The 16,131-nt window shown below is 38.6% G+C and overlaps 1 protein-coding gene across 10 annotated transcripts in view; it reads left to right on the forward strand.

Annotated features, from left to right (window-relative positions):
• The window catches only part of TAS2R1 (taste 2 receptor member 1), a 286,550-nt gene that overhangs the window by 263,888 nt on the left and 6,531 nt on the right, over positions 1 to 16,131 (forward strand). For 9 of the 10 annotated variants that reach the window (XR_010131816.1, XR_010131808.1, XM_063700844.1 and 6 more), the window contains one exon: positions 15,554 to 15,635. The exons of the other annotated variant lie outside the window; for it this stretch is intronic. The gene's annotated coding sequence lies outside the window, so the exon portion shown is untranslated. The remainder of the gene's footprint in view (positions 1 to 15,553; positions 15,636 to 16,131) is intronic. 10 annotated transcript variants of the gene reach the window in all.

Raw genomic sequence — 16,131 nt, forward strand, 5'->3', positions numbered from 1 at the left:
TACCTCACTAAATGACTGGCTTTAGGCAGATAACTTGTCTGGTTCCAGTTACTAACTATGAGAAATAGAAAATACATCATTACCTTTCTATAATAGTCCACAACTATTTCAGCACACCCAATGTGACAAAAAACCGTCTCAAGCCCACGTCAGTAACAACTGAGAATTTGTGGGTTCGTTTAAATGTCAAGGCCAGCAGTAAGTGAGGGCTGGTTCTGAGGCTGACATATTCTGAGGAGAACATGGTCTTGCTTTCTCTTTTCTGGGCACTTTTGTCCTCTGGATGCAATCCATTCTTGGGCAGGCTGAAGTCCTTCTCTCGTGGTGGCAAGATGGATATGCCAGGCAACCATCCTGTCTGCAAAGAGCCTGCCCAGTGAGAAGTTTTGGGATTAGTTCTGACTTGATGAATTTGGGTCTCATGTTTATCCCTGGATATATCTCTTTTGCTCAGGTGAATGGATATGTTGACTGCCACACCTGGGTTTCTGTGACTACTCCTGGATTCAGTGATGGAGTCAGCCCCAAGTAAGGCCCATAAACAAGGGTGGAGGAGAGTGGTTCCTGCAAAGAAAGTCAGGGTAAAGACAAGGGGACAAATGCCAGATGGGCAGTAAATGGCAGCTGTCCAAATTTTATGCCTGAACCACTGAAAGGAATCTTCACTCTCACTGTGGGTATTAACATAGGAGGCGGTGATGCTTAATGGCTAAATGCACGCATAGCATTTGAAATCAGACTGTGGTCCACAACTTGGAAATGCTGCTTTTTAGCTGCATGACTGAGGGCAATTTCCAGACCTCAGTGCACCTCAACTTAATAATCTCTAAAGTGGAAGGAATACTGATTTCATAAAATTGTCAAGAGGACAAATTGATGTTATGCCTTTCAGTTGTTTAGCATTGTAAGCACTAAATGAATGGTAAGTATTCTGCTTCTTCCCAAATGCCTCTGGCACCAGAATTTCTCACTGTGAATTCTTTCCATCCCACAAATAAACAGATAATTCCCATGTTATTTAATTTATTCTGGTGCATAGAAATAAGAAAAGCTTAACAATCTTTTGATAAATCCAGCATAACATAGATAATCAAATTTATTAAATATAGCACCAATAAAAATCTGCAGACCAATCTTCCTTATAAGAGAAGGAGGAAAAATTCTAAATGAAACAGCAAATAAAATCAGCCATACATAAAGAGATTAGGAAACCATGACTAGCACTAGTTCCACAATTGCTTTCAGTAATGCAAGCTCTGACTCGCCTACTCTGCTCTCGTCAGGGCATCCTTCCACAAAGAGATGGCATCAGACAGGACAATCGAAGTGACACGAATGCACAAAATGTGGTTTCTTATTTACAGTGCTCAGATACTCCAGCTGGCAATCGCATCCCTAACGTAATCTTATCCAACCTCATGGCTTTCAATATCCTCTATATGCTAGCAAATTCCAAATGCATATTTCCAAACTTGATAGTTCCCACAAACTCCAAACTTACCATCCACAACATAATATCATCTCTATGTGCAGTAGCCGTCTCAGGAGCATGTCCACACAGAGCTCTGGATTTTAACCTTCCTTCAACCTTCTCCTTCTTGAAAAATGGCTCCATTGCTCACCAGGGGATAATGCCAGTGACCCAAGAGTAATTCTTGATTCCTCTCTTTCCCTCACTCCCCATCAGAGCCAACTGAATTTCCTGTTGGTGTTGCCATCAAAATCTATTCCTCGTCCAGCCACTTCTTCCCATCTTGACCACCAACCTAATTTAAGCTAAGAACATGCCTTGCCTGGTCTACTGCAACAGCCTTCAGTTGTTATTTCTGCTTCCACACTTGCCTTCTCCCAACCTCCACGTATGTTCTCCAGAGTAAATGCCTTTCTTTAAATAACAGCAGTCAGAGTAAATGTTGTAGGATATAAATGTGATTATAACAAAGCTTCCCCCTCACCCAAACACTTCAATGGGTTCCCGTTCGGTTGAGGGTGAGATGCAGTCTCCATGCCTTCCCCTCTAACTTCCTCTCTGCTCTGCCTTATTCATACTGCCCCACACATTGCAGGGTTGCTGGGCATTGTTTATTCCTGGAATGCTGTAAGCTCTTTTATTGATGGGATGGGGAGTGAGGATACTATTTCCTCCTCTCTCTGCCTGAAGTGTTCATTCCCAGATCTTCCATCCAGGTCTTTTATCACCTCCTCTCTGGGGAGGTCAGGCTTTCCTGACCACACTTTCTAAAATAGCACCTCTTTCTACTTTACCTGGAATTATTTATTTCTTCACTTGTTTAACTCTCCTCTTCCCCACTACAGTGTGATTTCCAAGATGACAGAAGCTTTGTCTTGTTCATTACTACAGTTGTGCACCATATAACATTTACTTCAACAGTGGACTGCATATACAATGGTGGTTCCATAAGATTATAATGGAGTTGAAAAATTCCTATCACCTAGTGACATCAAAGCCATTGTAATGTCCTAGCACAGTTACTTCATTTTTTATGAATTTAGAGTAGCCTAAGTGTATAATGTTTATAAAGTCTATAGTAGAGTAATGTCCTAGGCCTTCACATTCGCTCACCTCTCACTCACTGACTTACCCAGAGCAACTTCCGGTCCTGCAAGCTCCATTCATGGTAATTACCCTACGCACATATGACATTTTTCAACTTTTGTACCCTATTTTTGCTGTACTTTTTCTATGTTTAGCTACACAAATAATAAATAATTACCACTGTGTTATAACTGCCTACAGCATTCAGGACAGTAACATGTTGTACAGATTTGTAGCCTAGTTGCAAAATAATAGACTATACCATACAGCCTAAGTGTGTAGTAGGCTATACCATCTAGGTTTGTGTAAGTGCACTCTATGATGTTTGCACAGTGATGGAATTGTCTATCGATTACTTTCTTACAGTGTATCCCCTATCCCTGTGATTAAGCAGTGCGTGGCTATAAATGCTGTGTGCTTAGAACAGTGCCTAGTTCATAATACAAACAATAAGTGTGTGCTGGGGTATGGGAGGGAAGGAGGAAGAGAGGAAGGATAAAGAGGAAGGGAGGGAAGAAGGAAAAAGGAAAGAAAGGAAAGAAAGAAGGAGGGAGGAAAGAAGGAAAAAGGAAAGAGAGGAAAGAAGGGAAAAGGAAAGAAAGGAAAGAAAGAAGGAGGGAGGAAGAAGCAAGGAAGGATTTGAAATTCCACAGAGGAACTCAGTTTAGAGCTGAAGACAAAATCGTGAGGACTAGAGACTATTCCCATGATTCAACTGCAGCATCTGTGGCTTCTGTTTCCTCATTGTAACTAACAAGGGATTCTTGTTTGTAAAGCACTTTGAGTTCTTTATGTGGAAGACTTAAATTCAATGTATTGCATTGCTCCATTATTCTATTTGCTGCAATGCAAATACATCTCAGAATATTGAGTGGAGTAAGAAAAAGCACAGAAATATATTACTAGAATAAATTGAGCAAGGGAAGGGACAAGTATATGAAAGTGACCTGAATATTAAAGACAAAAATTTTAGTCTAAAAGATCAACTGCAAATTCAAGTGGAGAGAAGCAAATGAATGGATCTGAAGAATGATTAGCCTGAAAGAATCTGGTACTTTTTAACCAAGACGTTGTGAATTTTAAATGAAATAAATTCCAAATAGGCTTTACAAGGGCCGAGCTCTGCTATCGGGAAGATTCAGAAAGGATGTCTGGGTTGGTTTGCTCAGAGTCTATTTCTTCCTTATTTGAATGATCTTATTAAATATACAACAATGTTAATACATGCACATGTTTCTTAAAGCAGGAATTGTTCCCTTGATAATGAAGTGTGAGGGCCCACTTGGGAAAGGTATTAAAACCACCACTCACTTTCATGATGCCTCTAATACCAAAGCAAATGTCCAAGTGCTGCCGGAAAGCAGAAAGATGAACATTACAGCCTTCTACCTGATGAAAAGCTTTCCAACGTCAATCTAACTGCATGTGAAAAAAATCGCACTTTCTTTTGAGGAGCTAAATGATTTGAATATAAATAAGCAACTCTTTCCGCCTGTCAGTTACCTCAAGAATATTTAGTGCTGTCTCCTTTAATGATTGCTCATTAAGATGAGTGCAAGTGAATGGATTTAATCAGGGTAATACAGGGTAATAATCATGTGAATTTCTCCACATCAGGTCTTGTCCCATCTGTTCCAAGCTATTTGTCCATGTAAAACTGTCAACGTTCCAAGCCACTGACTGACAGGTGAAGCCAGACATATACGTTTTTCATCTGAGAGCCAGAAATTCTCTGATGTGCCCTTCTCACTAAAACAAACTGTTTAAAGACCTAAAAGGATTTTATACTCAGTGCCATTGTTTTAAAAATTGTATTTTTTGTGTTGAGTGTTAAAATATTTAGTTCACTCTTGCTTAGTGCAAGAGCATGACCAACATCTGTGGCTTGATTGATGCAGTAGATTCAGAGGAAGGCTGGAGAACATGTCCTTGGAGGTCTTCACCCCAGCACTGAAAGGAGGCTCATTCAGGAAGCAAAAGGGGACATTAGTTTAGCAGTCACATGAATCCTGCACACCTACAGACAGACGTCTCTTATTTTTCCATCCTCCGGGGTAAGAAGAGTGAGTCTCAAGAGAGTGAGGAACGGTGAATCTTTGGCAGCCTCTGTGTGTGCCCATGGAAGAGACAGTGACAGAAATTATGTAATGAAAAAAATGTAGCACAAGCCTTACGAATTTTTACTTTTCACTCCATGGGATTCCCATGTCAAAAGACCTATTCTACACAAAATAAAGTTCTCTATGAAGAATTGTCTCTGCTCCCCAAGCTAGTTATAACAAAAGTTGTAATAGAATATCTGAGAACCAAATGGCCCCTCAGGATACTAGAATCCGAAAGACAAATAGCATGCTAATAAATAGAATTGGACATCGTTATTTCTTTTAAGTCTTTGGTGCAATATGTATTATCTCTGCTAGTTTCCTGTCAGGGCTGAAAAACTGTATTGCTATCCCAGACTCAGGATGTGAACTTTTTTTTCCACTTTCCCACTTCAGTGTTCTTGTTACTTTTCTTGCAATACTGAAATGCCAGGACCTTGCTGAAGGCACACACCACGGGATCAGTACATAAATGTCATGGCAATATGACAGCAAACAGGGATGAACTCCATGCTGGTGTCATGGCCTGGGTTCTCTAGGAAGAGAGAGCTAGAAAACAATGACTGTCTTTCTAAGTGGCTTGGTAATATTTATTTTTTTCCTCTGGTAATATTTATTTTTCTTTTCCTCCCTTACATAATTGAGTCTGGTTTTACTTAACACACCCACCTTATGTTAAACACCAAGTGAATTAATGAATGAAGAGTACTGAGGATGCGAAGAAAGCACAAATCTGCTTCTCAGAGCTGAGTGTTGCAGGGCGCAGGTGGGTTAACCAAGATTCGCAATAGAAAGGACAGGTGCAATGATAGAAGCCTGACTGAGAAACCAAGGAACTAGCAGTAACTGCTTTTCTGAGAGTTCTTGGCTTGCCTACAAGCATACCTCATTTTATTTTATTGCACTTCACTTTGTTGTGCTTTACAGATACTATTTTTTTGTTTGTTTTTGTTTTTTTTTTTTTAAGGAATTGAAGGTTTGTGGCAATTCTGTGTCAAGCAAGTTTATCGGGGTCATTTTTCCAACAGCATATGCTCTCTTCATGTCTCTGTCATACTTTGGTAATTCGTTCACTATCTGAAAGCTTTTTTTATTATTTTTGTGTCATTATGGTGATCTGTGATCAATGATCTTTGATGTTCCTATTGTAATTGTTTGAGGACACCACCAACTGTGTCCAAACAAGATGGCAAACTTGATTGATAAATGTTGTGTGTGTTCTGACTGACCCTCTACCCGGCTGTCCCACTGCACTCCTTCTCCTTGAGCCTCCCTATTCCCTGACTTGCAACAATATTAAAATGAGGCCAATTAATAACCCTAAAATGGCCTTTGAGTGTTCAAGTGAAAGGAAGAGTTGCCTGTCTCTTATTTTAAATTAAAAGCTAGAAATGGTTAATCTTAGTGAGAAAGGCATGTTGAGAGCCATGATAGGCCAAATGCTTAGGTTGTGAATGCAAAGGAAAACTGTTGGAAGAAAATTAAAAGTGCTACCCCAGTGAACACTCAAGTGTAAGAAAATAAAATAGCCTTATTGCTGACATGAAGAAAGTTTTAGGGCTCTCATACAAAATCAAACCAGCCACAACATTTCCTTAAGCCAAAGCCTAATCTAGAGCAAGGCTCTAACTCTCATCAATTGTATGAGACTGAGAGAGGTGAAGAAGCTGCAGAAGAAAAGTTTGAAGTTAGCAGAGGTTAGATCATGACGTTTAGGGAAAGAAGCCATCTAACATAAAAGTACAAGGTAAAGCAGCAAGTGCTTATGTAGAAGCTGCAGCAATTCAGAAGATTTAGCTAAGGTCGGAGATCGGGGGAAGATGGCAGAGAACGGCCTAATATGCATCTTCCACATGGATGGCAGAACAGTGTGTGGAGACTCACATCATGATCTTTTGCTCCAAGAACCACTGCAGGAACATGCCAGGAAAACCAAAATAATTCACAGATCCTTTGAAAGAAGTGGCTTGCTGCTGCAAATTCCACAAAACAGGCAAAAAACTGTGAGTTCCCAAAGCATGATAGGAGGAAAACCTACCTTTGAACACACATACCCACTGGGGAATCTGAAAATCCAGATCACAGGAGAAGGATTTAACCTACCTAGGGATAAAATGGTTTTAGGGAGTTGTGCCAAATATAAAAGTAGAAGTAGCAGCGGGTAGTACCTTGCATGCCCTCCCAGTCTCCAGCTTGAGCCCAGGGAAGCCATCATTGACTGTATCTCACAGGGTCCCTTGGGGAAGGCAGCCAATGCAACTGCGGAGGGGCCACAGGGTGAAGGAAGTTCCCATCGGAAATTGGTAATGGTTTTGACTGGGCACAAATTTTCTTGAGCAGAGTCTGGGGTGTGAGTGGGAGCTGCTGCAGGTATAAGCAAGCAAGCACAGGAGCTGCTGCCAATGGAGCGGGCAGTGGAGAGGGGCTAGGTCTGAAAGCCATGCTTGCTTTCCCAGTGGGGTGCGCATGGTCTTGGGCACTGAGCAGGGTCACTGCTGGAGTGAGACCAGCCTCACCAACTGTGTGGGAGCTGGGTCAGGCCTCTTGCTACTGGCTATCCCCCACTTCCCTGGTGAACTGTATGATACAGCAGAGGTAGCCAAGATTCTCTCTGGAATATATCCCCATTGGCCTGAGAACCACCACCTCCATCCCCAACAGTGGCTGTGGCAAGCCCCACTCAAGGAGAGTCTGAGCCCACACGCACCTAACCCTGACTCCACCTGATGGTATTTCCCTACCTTCCCTGGTAGCCAAACTCAAGACACAGAAATTCTTGGGAGCTTTATGGCCCCACGCATCACCTGAGAAACCAAAATAATTACCCTGGCCATCTTAGGGCAAGCTTACAGCCCCCTGCTACTACTGCAGCTGGTGCTCTCTTGAAAGTGCCATCTCCTGGCTGGAGGACAACCAACTCAGGTCATTAAAGCAACTCAGGACAGAATAACCCTGACCCCAGGAAGGAGAAGACAACACCTAATTCCACTGCCTGCAATATCCTGGCTAAGCAGAGGCCCTGAGTCTGTCCACATGACAACTTCACTGCTAGTATAACCAGCATTCAAGAAAGCCAGCAAACTAAACCTATCTACAATCAAGGGCTCTCACAGAGTCTACTTCACTTCCCTGCCACCTCCACTACAGCAGGTGCTGGAATCCATGTCTGGGAGACCTGAAGACAGATCACATCACAGGACTCTTTGCAGACATCCCCTGATATCAGCCTAGAGCTTGGTAGCCTTGCTGGGTGGCTAAACCCAGAAGAGCAACAACAATCACTGCAGTCAGTCCAGCTGTCAGGAAGCCCCATCCCTAGGGAAAGAAAGAAAGCACCACATTGAGGGATCACCCCGTGGAACAAGAGAATCTTAACAGCAGGCCTTGAGTTTTAGACCTCTCCACTGAAATAGTCTACCCAAATAAGGAACCAGAAAAGCAATTCTGGTAATATGACAAACAGGTTTCTGTGATACCCCAAAATATCACACACACCGGCTCCCCAGCAATGGATCCAAACCAAGAAGAAATCTCTGAAGAGCCAGATAAATAATTCAGAAGATTGATTATTCGACTGCTTAAGAAGATACCAGAGAAAGGTGAAGACAAACTTAAAGAAATTTAAAAAATGTAGGATATGGATGAAAAATTATCAAAATAAATATGTATCATTAAAACACTAACAAATTCTGGAAATAAAAGATACACTTAGAGAAATACAAAATGCACTGGAAAATTTTAAAAATAGAACAGAACAAGTAGAAGAAAGAAATTCAGAGCTTGAAGACAATGTTTTTGAATTAATTCAATCAGAAAAAGGCAAAGAAAAAAGAATTTTAAAAAATGAACAAAGCTTCCAAGAAATTTGGGATTATGTTAAAAGGCCAAACATAAGAATAATTGGTGTTTCTGAGGAAGAAGAGAAATCTAAAAGTTTGGAAAATTGTTTGAGGAAATAATTGAGCAAAGCTTCCCTGGCATTCCTAGATATCTAGACATGCAAATACAGGAAGCTCAAAGAAAACCTGGGAAATTAATCACAAAAAGATCATCACCTAGGCACATAGTCACCAAGTTATCTAAAGTCAAGACAAAGGAAAGAATCTTAAGAGCTGTGAAACAAAAGCATCAGATAACCCTTAAAGGAGAACCTATCAGATTAACAGCAGACTTCTCAGCAAAAACCTTACAAGCCAGAAAGGCTTGGGGTTCCATTTTTAGCCTCCTGAAACAAAATAATTGTCAGCCAGGAATTTTGTACCCAGCAAAACTAAGCTTCATAAATGAAGGACAGATAAAGTCTTTTTCAGACAAATAAATGCTAAGAGAATTTGCCACTAGTAAGCCAGCACTACAAAAAGTGCTTAAAGGAGTTCTAAATCCTGAAACAAAACCTTGAAATACACCAAAATGGAATCTCCTTAAAGCATAAATCTCACAGGGCCTATAAAATAATAACACAATGGAAAAAAAACAAGGTATTAAGGCAACAACTAGCACAATGAATAGAAAGTACCTCACATTTCAGTACTATCATTGAATGTAAATGGCCTAAATGCTTCACTTAAAAGACCCAGAATGGCAGAATGGATAAAAATCCACCACTTAAGTATCTGCTGTCTTCAAGAGACTCACCCAGCCCGTAAGAACTCATTTAAGGTAAAGGGGTGGAAAAAGATATCCCATTCAAATGGACACCAAAAGCAAGCAGGAGTAGCTATTCTTATATCAGGCAAAACAGACTTTAAAGCAATAACAGTAAAAAAGAGAGAAAAAGGGACATTATATAATGATAAAATAAATGGATAGTCTAACAGGAAAATATCATAATCCTAAATATATATGCACCTAACACTGGAGCTCCCAAATTTATACAACCATTACTACAAGACCTAAGAAATGAGATAGATGAGGGACTCCAATACTCCACTAATAGCACTAGACAGCTCATCAAGACAGAAAGTCAACAAAGAAAAAATGGACTTAAACTATACCCTAGAACAAATGGACTTAATAGATATTTACAGAACATTCTACCAAACAACTGCAGAATATGCATTATTTTCTTCAGTACATGGAACATTCTCCAATATAGACCATATGATGGGTCACAAAACAAGTCTCAATATAATTTAAGAAAATCAAAATTATATCAAGTACACTCTCGGACTACAGTGAAATAAAACTGGAAATTAACTCCATAAGGAACTCTCAAAACTATACAAATACATGGAAATAAATAATCTGCTTTTGAATAATCTTTGGGTCAACAATGAAATCGAGATGCAAATTAAAAAAAAATTCTTTGAGCTGAACAATAATAGTGAGACAACTTATTAAAACCTCTGGGATGCAGCAAAAGCAGTGTTAGGAGAAAGTTCTTAGTATTAAATACCTACATCAGAAAGTCTGAAAGAGCATAAATAAATAATCTAAGGTCATACCTCAAGGAACTAGAGAAACAAGAACAAACAAAACCCAAACCTGGCAGAAAAAAAAGAAATAACAAATATCAGAGCAGAATTAAATGAAATTGAAACAAAAACAACACAAAAGATAAATGAAACAAAAAGCTGGTTCTTTGGAAGGATAAACAAAATTGATAGACCATTAGTGAGATTAACCAAGAAAAGACGAGAGAAGATCCAATAGTCTCAATTAGAAATGAAACAGGAAATATTACAACCGATACCATATAAATACAAAAAATTATTCAAGGCAACTATAAACACCTTTACACACATAAACTAAACAATCTAGAGGAGGTGGATAAAATATACAATTCTCCAGATTAAGTCAGGAAGAAATAGAAACTGAACAGACAAATAACAAGTGGCAAGATTGAAACAGTAGTAAAAAAAAGAATCACAACAAAAATGTCCAGAACCAAAGGTGTTCACAGCTGAATTCTATCAGACATTCAAAGAAGAATTGGTACCAATCTTAACTAAAACTATTCCAAAAGATAGAGAAAGAGGGAATCCTCCTTATATCATTCTGTGAAGCCAGTATCACCCTAACGTCAAAACCAGGAAAGGACATAACAAAAAAAGCAAACTACAGACCAATATCCCTGATGAAAGTAGATGCAAAAGTCCCCAACAAAATACTAGCCAACCAAATTCAACAGCATATCAAAAACATAATCCACCATGATCAAGTGGGTTTTATGCTAGGGATGCATGAATGGTTTAACATATACAAGTCAATACATGTGATACATGACGTAAACAGAATTAAAAACAAAAATCATATGATCATCTCAATAGATGCAGGAAAAACATTTGACAAAATCCAGCATCCCTTTATGATTAAAACTCTTAGCAACACTGGCATAGAAGGGACATACCTCAAGATAATAAAAGCCATCTAGGACAAACCCACAGCCAACATTATATTGAATGAGAAAAAGTTGAAAGCATTCTCCCTGAGAACTAGAACAAGACAAGGATGTCCACTTTCACCACTTTCATTCAACATAGTACTGGAAGTCCTAGCCAAATCAATCAAACAAGAGAAAGAAATAAACGGCATCCAAATCAGTAAAGAGGAAGTCAAACTGTTGTTGTTCACCAGTAATATGATTGTATACCTAGAAAACCCTAAAGACATATCAAAAAAGCTCCTAGATCAGATAAATGAATTTAGTAAAGTTTCAGGATACAAAGTCAGTGTACACAAATCAGTAGGACTGCTATGCACCAATAATGGGCAAGCTGAGAAACAAATCAAGAACTCAGTCCCTTTTACAACAGCTGCAAAAACCCAAAATACTTAGGAATATACCTAACCAAGGAGGTGAAAGATCTCTACAATGTAAAACACAAAACACTGCTGAAAGAAATCATCTATGACACAAACAAATGGAAACACATCCCATGCTCATGGATGGGTAGAATCAATATTATGAAAATGACCATACTGCCAAAAGCAATCTACAAATTCAATGCAATTCCCATCAAAATACCACCATCATTCTTCACAGAACTAGAAAAAAACTGAAATTCATATGGAACCAAAAAAGAGACCACATAGCCAAAGCAAGACTATGCAACAACAACAACAATAAAAAACCTGGAAGCATCACATAACCTGACTTCAAACTATGCTAAAAAGCTCTAGTTACCAAAACTGCATGGTATTGGTATAAAAACAGGCACATAGACCAATGGAACAAAAAAGCAAACCCAGAAATAAAGCCAAATACTTATAGCCAACTGATCTTTGACAAAGCAAACAAAAACACAAAGTGGGAAAAGGACACCATATTCAACAAATATTGCTGAGATAATTGGCAAGCCACATGTAGAAGAATGAAACTGGATCCTCATCTTTCACCGTATAAAAACAACCTCAAGATGGATTAAAGACCTAAATATAACACCTAAAACCATAAAAGTTCCAGAAGATAACATCAGAAAAACTCTTCTTGACATTGGCTCAGGCAAAGAGTTCATGACCAAGAACCCAAAAGCAAATGCAGCAAAACCAAAAATAAATAGATGGGACCTAATTAAACTAAAAAGTTTCTGCACAGTAAAAGAAATCAGCAGAGTAAACAGATGACCCACAGAATAGGAGAAAATATTTACAAATTATGCATCTGACAAAGAACTAATATCCAGAATCTACAAGGAACTCAGACAAATCAGCAAGAAAAAAAAAACAAATAATCCCATCAAAACATGGGCAAAGGACATGAATAGACAAGTCTCAAGATATGCAAATAGCCAACAACATATGAAAAAAATGCTCAACGTCACTAATTATCAGGGAAACACAAATTAAAACCACTATGAGATACCACTTTACTCCTGCAAGAATGGCCACAATTAAAAAATCAAAAAATAATAGATGTTGGTGTGGATGTGGTATAAAGGGAACACATTTACACTGCTGGTGGGAATGTAAACTAGTACAACCACTGTGAAAAACAATATGGAGTTTATTTAAAGAACTAAAAGTAGAACTACCATTTGATCCAGCAATCCCACTCCCGGGTATCTACCCAGAGGAAAAGAAGTCATTATATGAAAAAGACACTTGCACTTGCATGTTTATAGCAGCACAATTTGCAATTACAAAAATATGGAACCAGTCTAAATGCCCATCGATGAATGAGTGGATAAAGAACATTTATATATATATATACACACACACACACACACACACACACACACACACACACAATGGAATACTACTTAGCCATAAAAAAATGGAATACTACTTAGCCATAAAAAATGAATGAGACCTATTGCTCAGAAAAAAATAGTTTTTAAAAAATAGTACTGCTCATTGACAATGCATCTAGTTACCTAAGAGCTTTGATGGAAATGTGCAAGGAAATCTATGCTGTTTTCATGCCCGCCAATACAACATTCATTTTACAACACATGGATCAAGAAGTAATTTTGACATCCAAGTCTTATTATTTATAAAATACTTTTCATAAGGCTACAGCTGCCATAGACAGTGATTTCTCTGATGTACCTGAGCAAAGTAAATTGAAAACTTTCTGGAAAGGATTCACCATTTTAGATACCACTAAGAAGTGATTCATGGAAGGAGGTTAAAAAAAAAACAAAACAACAATAACAGGAGTGTAAAAGAATTTGACTCCAAACCTCCTGATGACTTGGAGGGGTTCAAGACCTCAGTGGAGGAAATAGCCAGAGATGTGGTGGAAATAGAATGAGAATTATAATTAGAAGTAGAGCCTGAAGATGAGACTGAATTGCTGTCATCTTATGATGATGTTTTTAAGAAATGAGGAAGTGCTTCTTACAGATGAGCAAATAATTTCTTGAGATGGAAACTACTCCTGGTAAAGAAGTTGTGAATATTGTTGAAATGACAACAAAGGATTTAGAACATTTCATAAACTTAGTTAATAAAGTAATGGCACGGTTTGAGAGGACTGACTCCAATTTTGAAAGTTCTACTGGGGGTAAAATGCTGTCAGACAGCATCACATGCTACAGAGAGGTCTTTTGTGAAAGGAAGAGTTCATCAATGCACAAAATTGATTGCTGTCTTATTTTAAGAAATTGCCACAGCCACCCAACCTTCATCAACCACCAGCCTGATCAGTCAGCAGCCATTGACATTGAAGCAAGACCCTACACCAACAAAAAGATTATGACTCATTGAAAGCTCAGATGATCATTAGCATTTTTTGGTAATAAAGTATTTTCAATTAAAGTATGTATATTTTTTTTAAGACATAGTGCTATTGCACACTTAACAGACCACAGTTTAGTGTCAACATAACTTTATATGTACTGGAAAACCAACAAATTAGTGTGACTGGCCTTATTGCAATATTCTTGTATTTTGGTGGTCTAGAATTTAATGCACAGTATTATGGAAGTATGCTTGTATTTCATAGCTGCATGCCCTTACATTTCTGTTTTTCTAAGATGCAGAATGTTTCTTCTAAGTTGCAAAGTTTCTTCTTCTTTCTACTGGAGGGAAAACAAGGCTCATCCTCCTGGCATGCTTGCATTTGGATCCATTCTGATGGCATCTGCTCATGAACACCTCCCTTGGTGCTTCCTTGAAGATGATCCTGTCTCTTTCCTTCATCTCACTGTAGTTGTGTCAGGAAGAACAGAGTGAGTCCAAGATGGCATAGATGGTCCTATTCAGAGAAGAGCCATAAAAGAACCTACAGATTTACTCTCACGACTAATTTTTTAAAATATGACTTCCCTTCCAGTTTTCTAAAAATAAGATTAATCTTAAGTATTCTTTATGACACATTTAGACAAAGTAACACAAGTTCATTAAGACATATGCTTCATTATCGGGTCTGCCAGTTACCTTTTGATTAAGTGCTAAGTTGGAGAAGCTTTAATTCCCCCAGTGTTTATTGAATTGGTCCCCACTTTGTGCTCTGGTGATGAATTGTCTAAAGAACTAACTTGGCTGGGAGTGGTGGCTCATGCCTATAATCCTAATACCTCAAGAGGCTGAGGCAGGAGAATTGCTTGAGGTCAGGAGGTTAAGGCTAGCCTGGGCTATGTAGCAAGACTCCATATCTATGAAAAATTTTTAAAAAGCAGTCAGGCATGGTGGTGCATATCTATAGTCCTAGCTACTCAGAAGGCTGAGGCAGGAGGATTACCTGAGTCCAGGAATTTGAAGCTGCAGTGAGCTGCGATTATACTACTGCACTGCAACTTAGGTGACAAAGCAAGACTCTGTCTCTAAAGAGAGAGAGAGGACTTAGTTTTACATCACATTATATATGTGGCTCATTCTGCCTTTAGTCTTGGGATAACTGGAAGGTACAAACTATACTTTATCTACCTTTGTCCCGTCATAGTGGTTCTGCCACTCTTGAACATTTGGCAATGTCTCGAAACATTTTGGTTGTTACAGCCTGGGGAGGGTATCTGGTGGGTAGAGGACAGGCATGTGGTAGACATTCTGCATTTCCTAGATTGCACAGGACAGCCCCTGCCTAACAAAGAGTTATGTAGCCCAAAATGTCAATAATGTAAAGACTGAGAAAACCCACTTCAGCATTACAGGCAGCACGGTATACGTATTAAGAAATACCAACTTAATTTTTCATAGTGCGTTACAGACTGAAAGCAACAAATTTAATCATGTACTATTTTATCTTTACTTTTCTACTAGAACAACTAGCTCATGTCATAAAACTCTCATAATTTTGGAAAAATAAGAGAGAAAAGATTTTAACCCCTGAATTACTCTGCAGATGCTGACCAGGGTGAACAGTGCTGAGTGCTTGTCTTCATTTCATTGCACCTTAATTTTCTTTAGGCCTTTGACCTGGTGTACACACGTATGTGCAAGCCTAATTACTTTGATTTTATACTTAGAGATACTTTTATTATGTATATTTTATTCTATAACTATTTTACAGATAGTTTTGAATTGCTCAACCATTGCATATTGGAGAACTACTCAGGAGTCATATGTTGCTGGTTGTACCATAACATCATAACGTAAGTGAAAATTTCAAAAATGTATATTTTTAAAGAGTACACAATAACATTAAGTAGAATCACACCTGTAGGCAAAATCAATTATTCGTAGTAGAGATGAAGAATTGAGTATCTTTGGCTAATTACTATGGAGGAGCTGTTCTCCCAGCTGTCTGAAGGTGTCTGATTCCATTATTTGCCTGTGATGATTTTGAAAGCTAGGTAAACCTGTAAAATGCAAAAGCCATCAATAAGAAGCAAATTGATGCTAGAGTATCTCCTCCTTATTTGACTGTCTCAGAACTAAATAGAGAAAGCAGTGACATAAACAAATGTACACCACCTTCCTGCCCCATGCCTTTATTGTTAGTCTTCTTCCCCAGAGGAGTCCTGATCTAATTGAAGAGCGTGAACAACCCAACCTGCCCACAACTCTATAACTTCATTATTTTTTAAGTAAATAATTTTTCATTCCTAAAATGCTAGAGTCTCACCTCATTATCTATTTTCTTCTTGC

The sequence above is a fragment of the Gorilla gorilla genome, chromosome 19 (genome assembly GCF_029281585.2).
Source record: "Gorilla gorilla gorilla isolate KB3781 chromosome 19, NHGRI_mGorGor1-v2.1_pri, whole genome shotgun sequence".
NCBI lineage: Eukaryota > Metazoa > Chordata > Mammalia > Primates > Hominidae > Gorilla > Gorilla gorilla.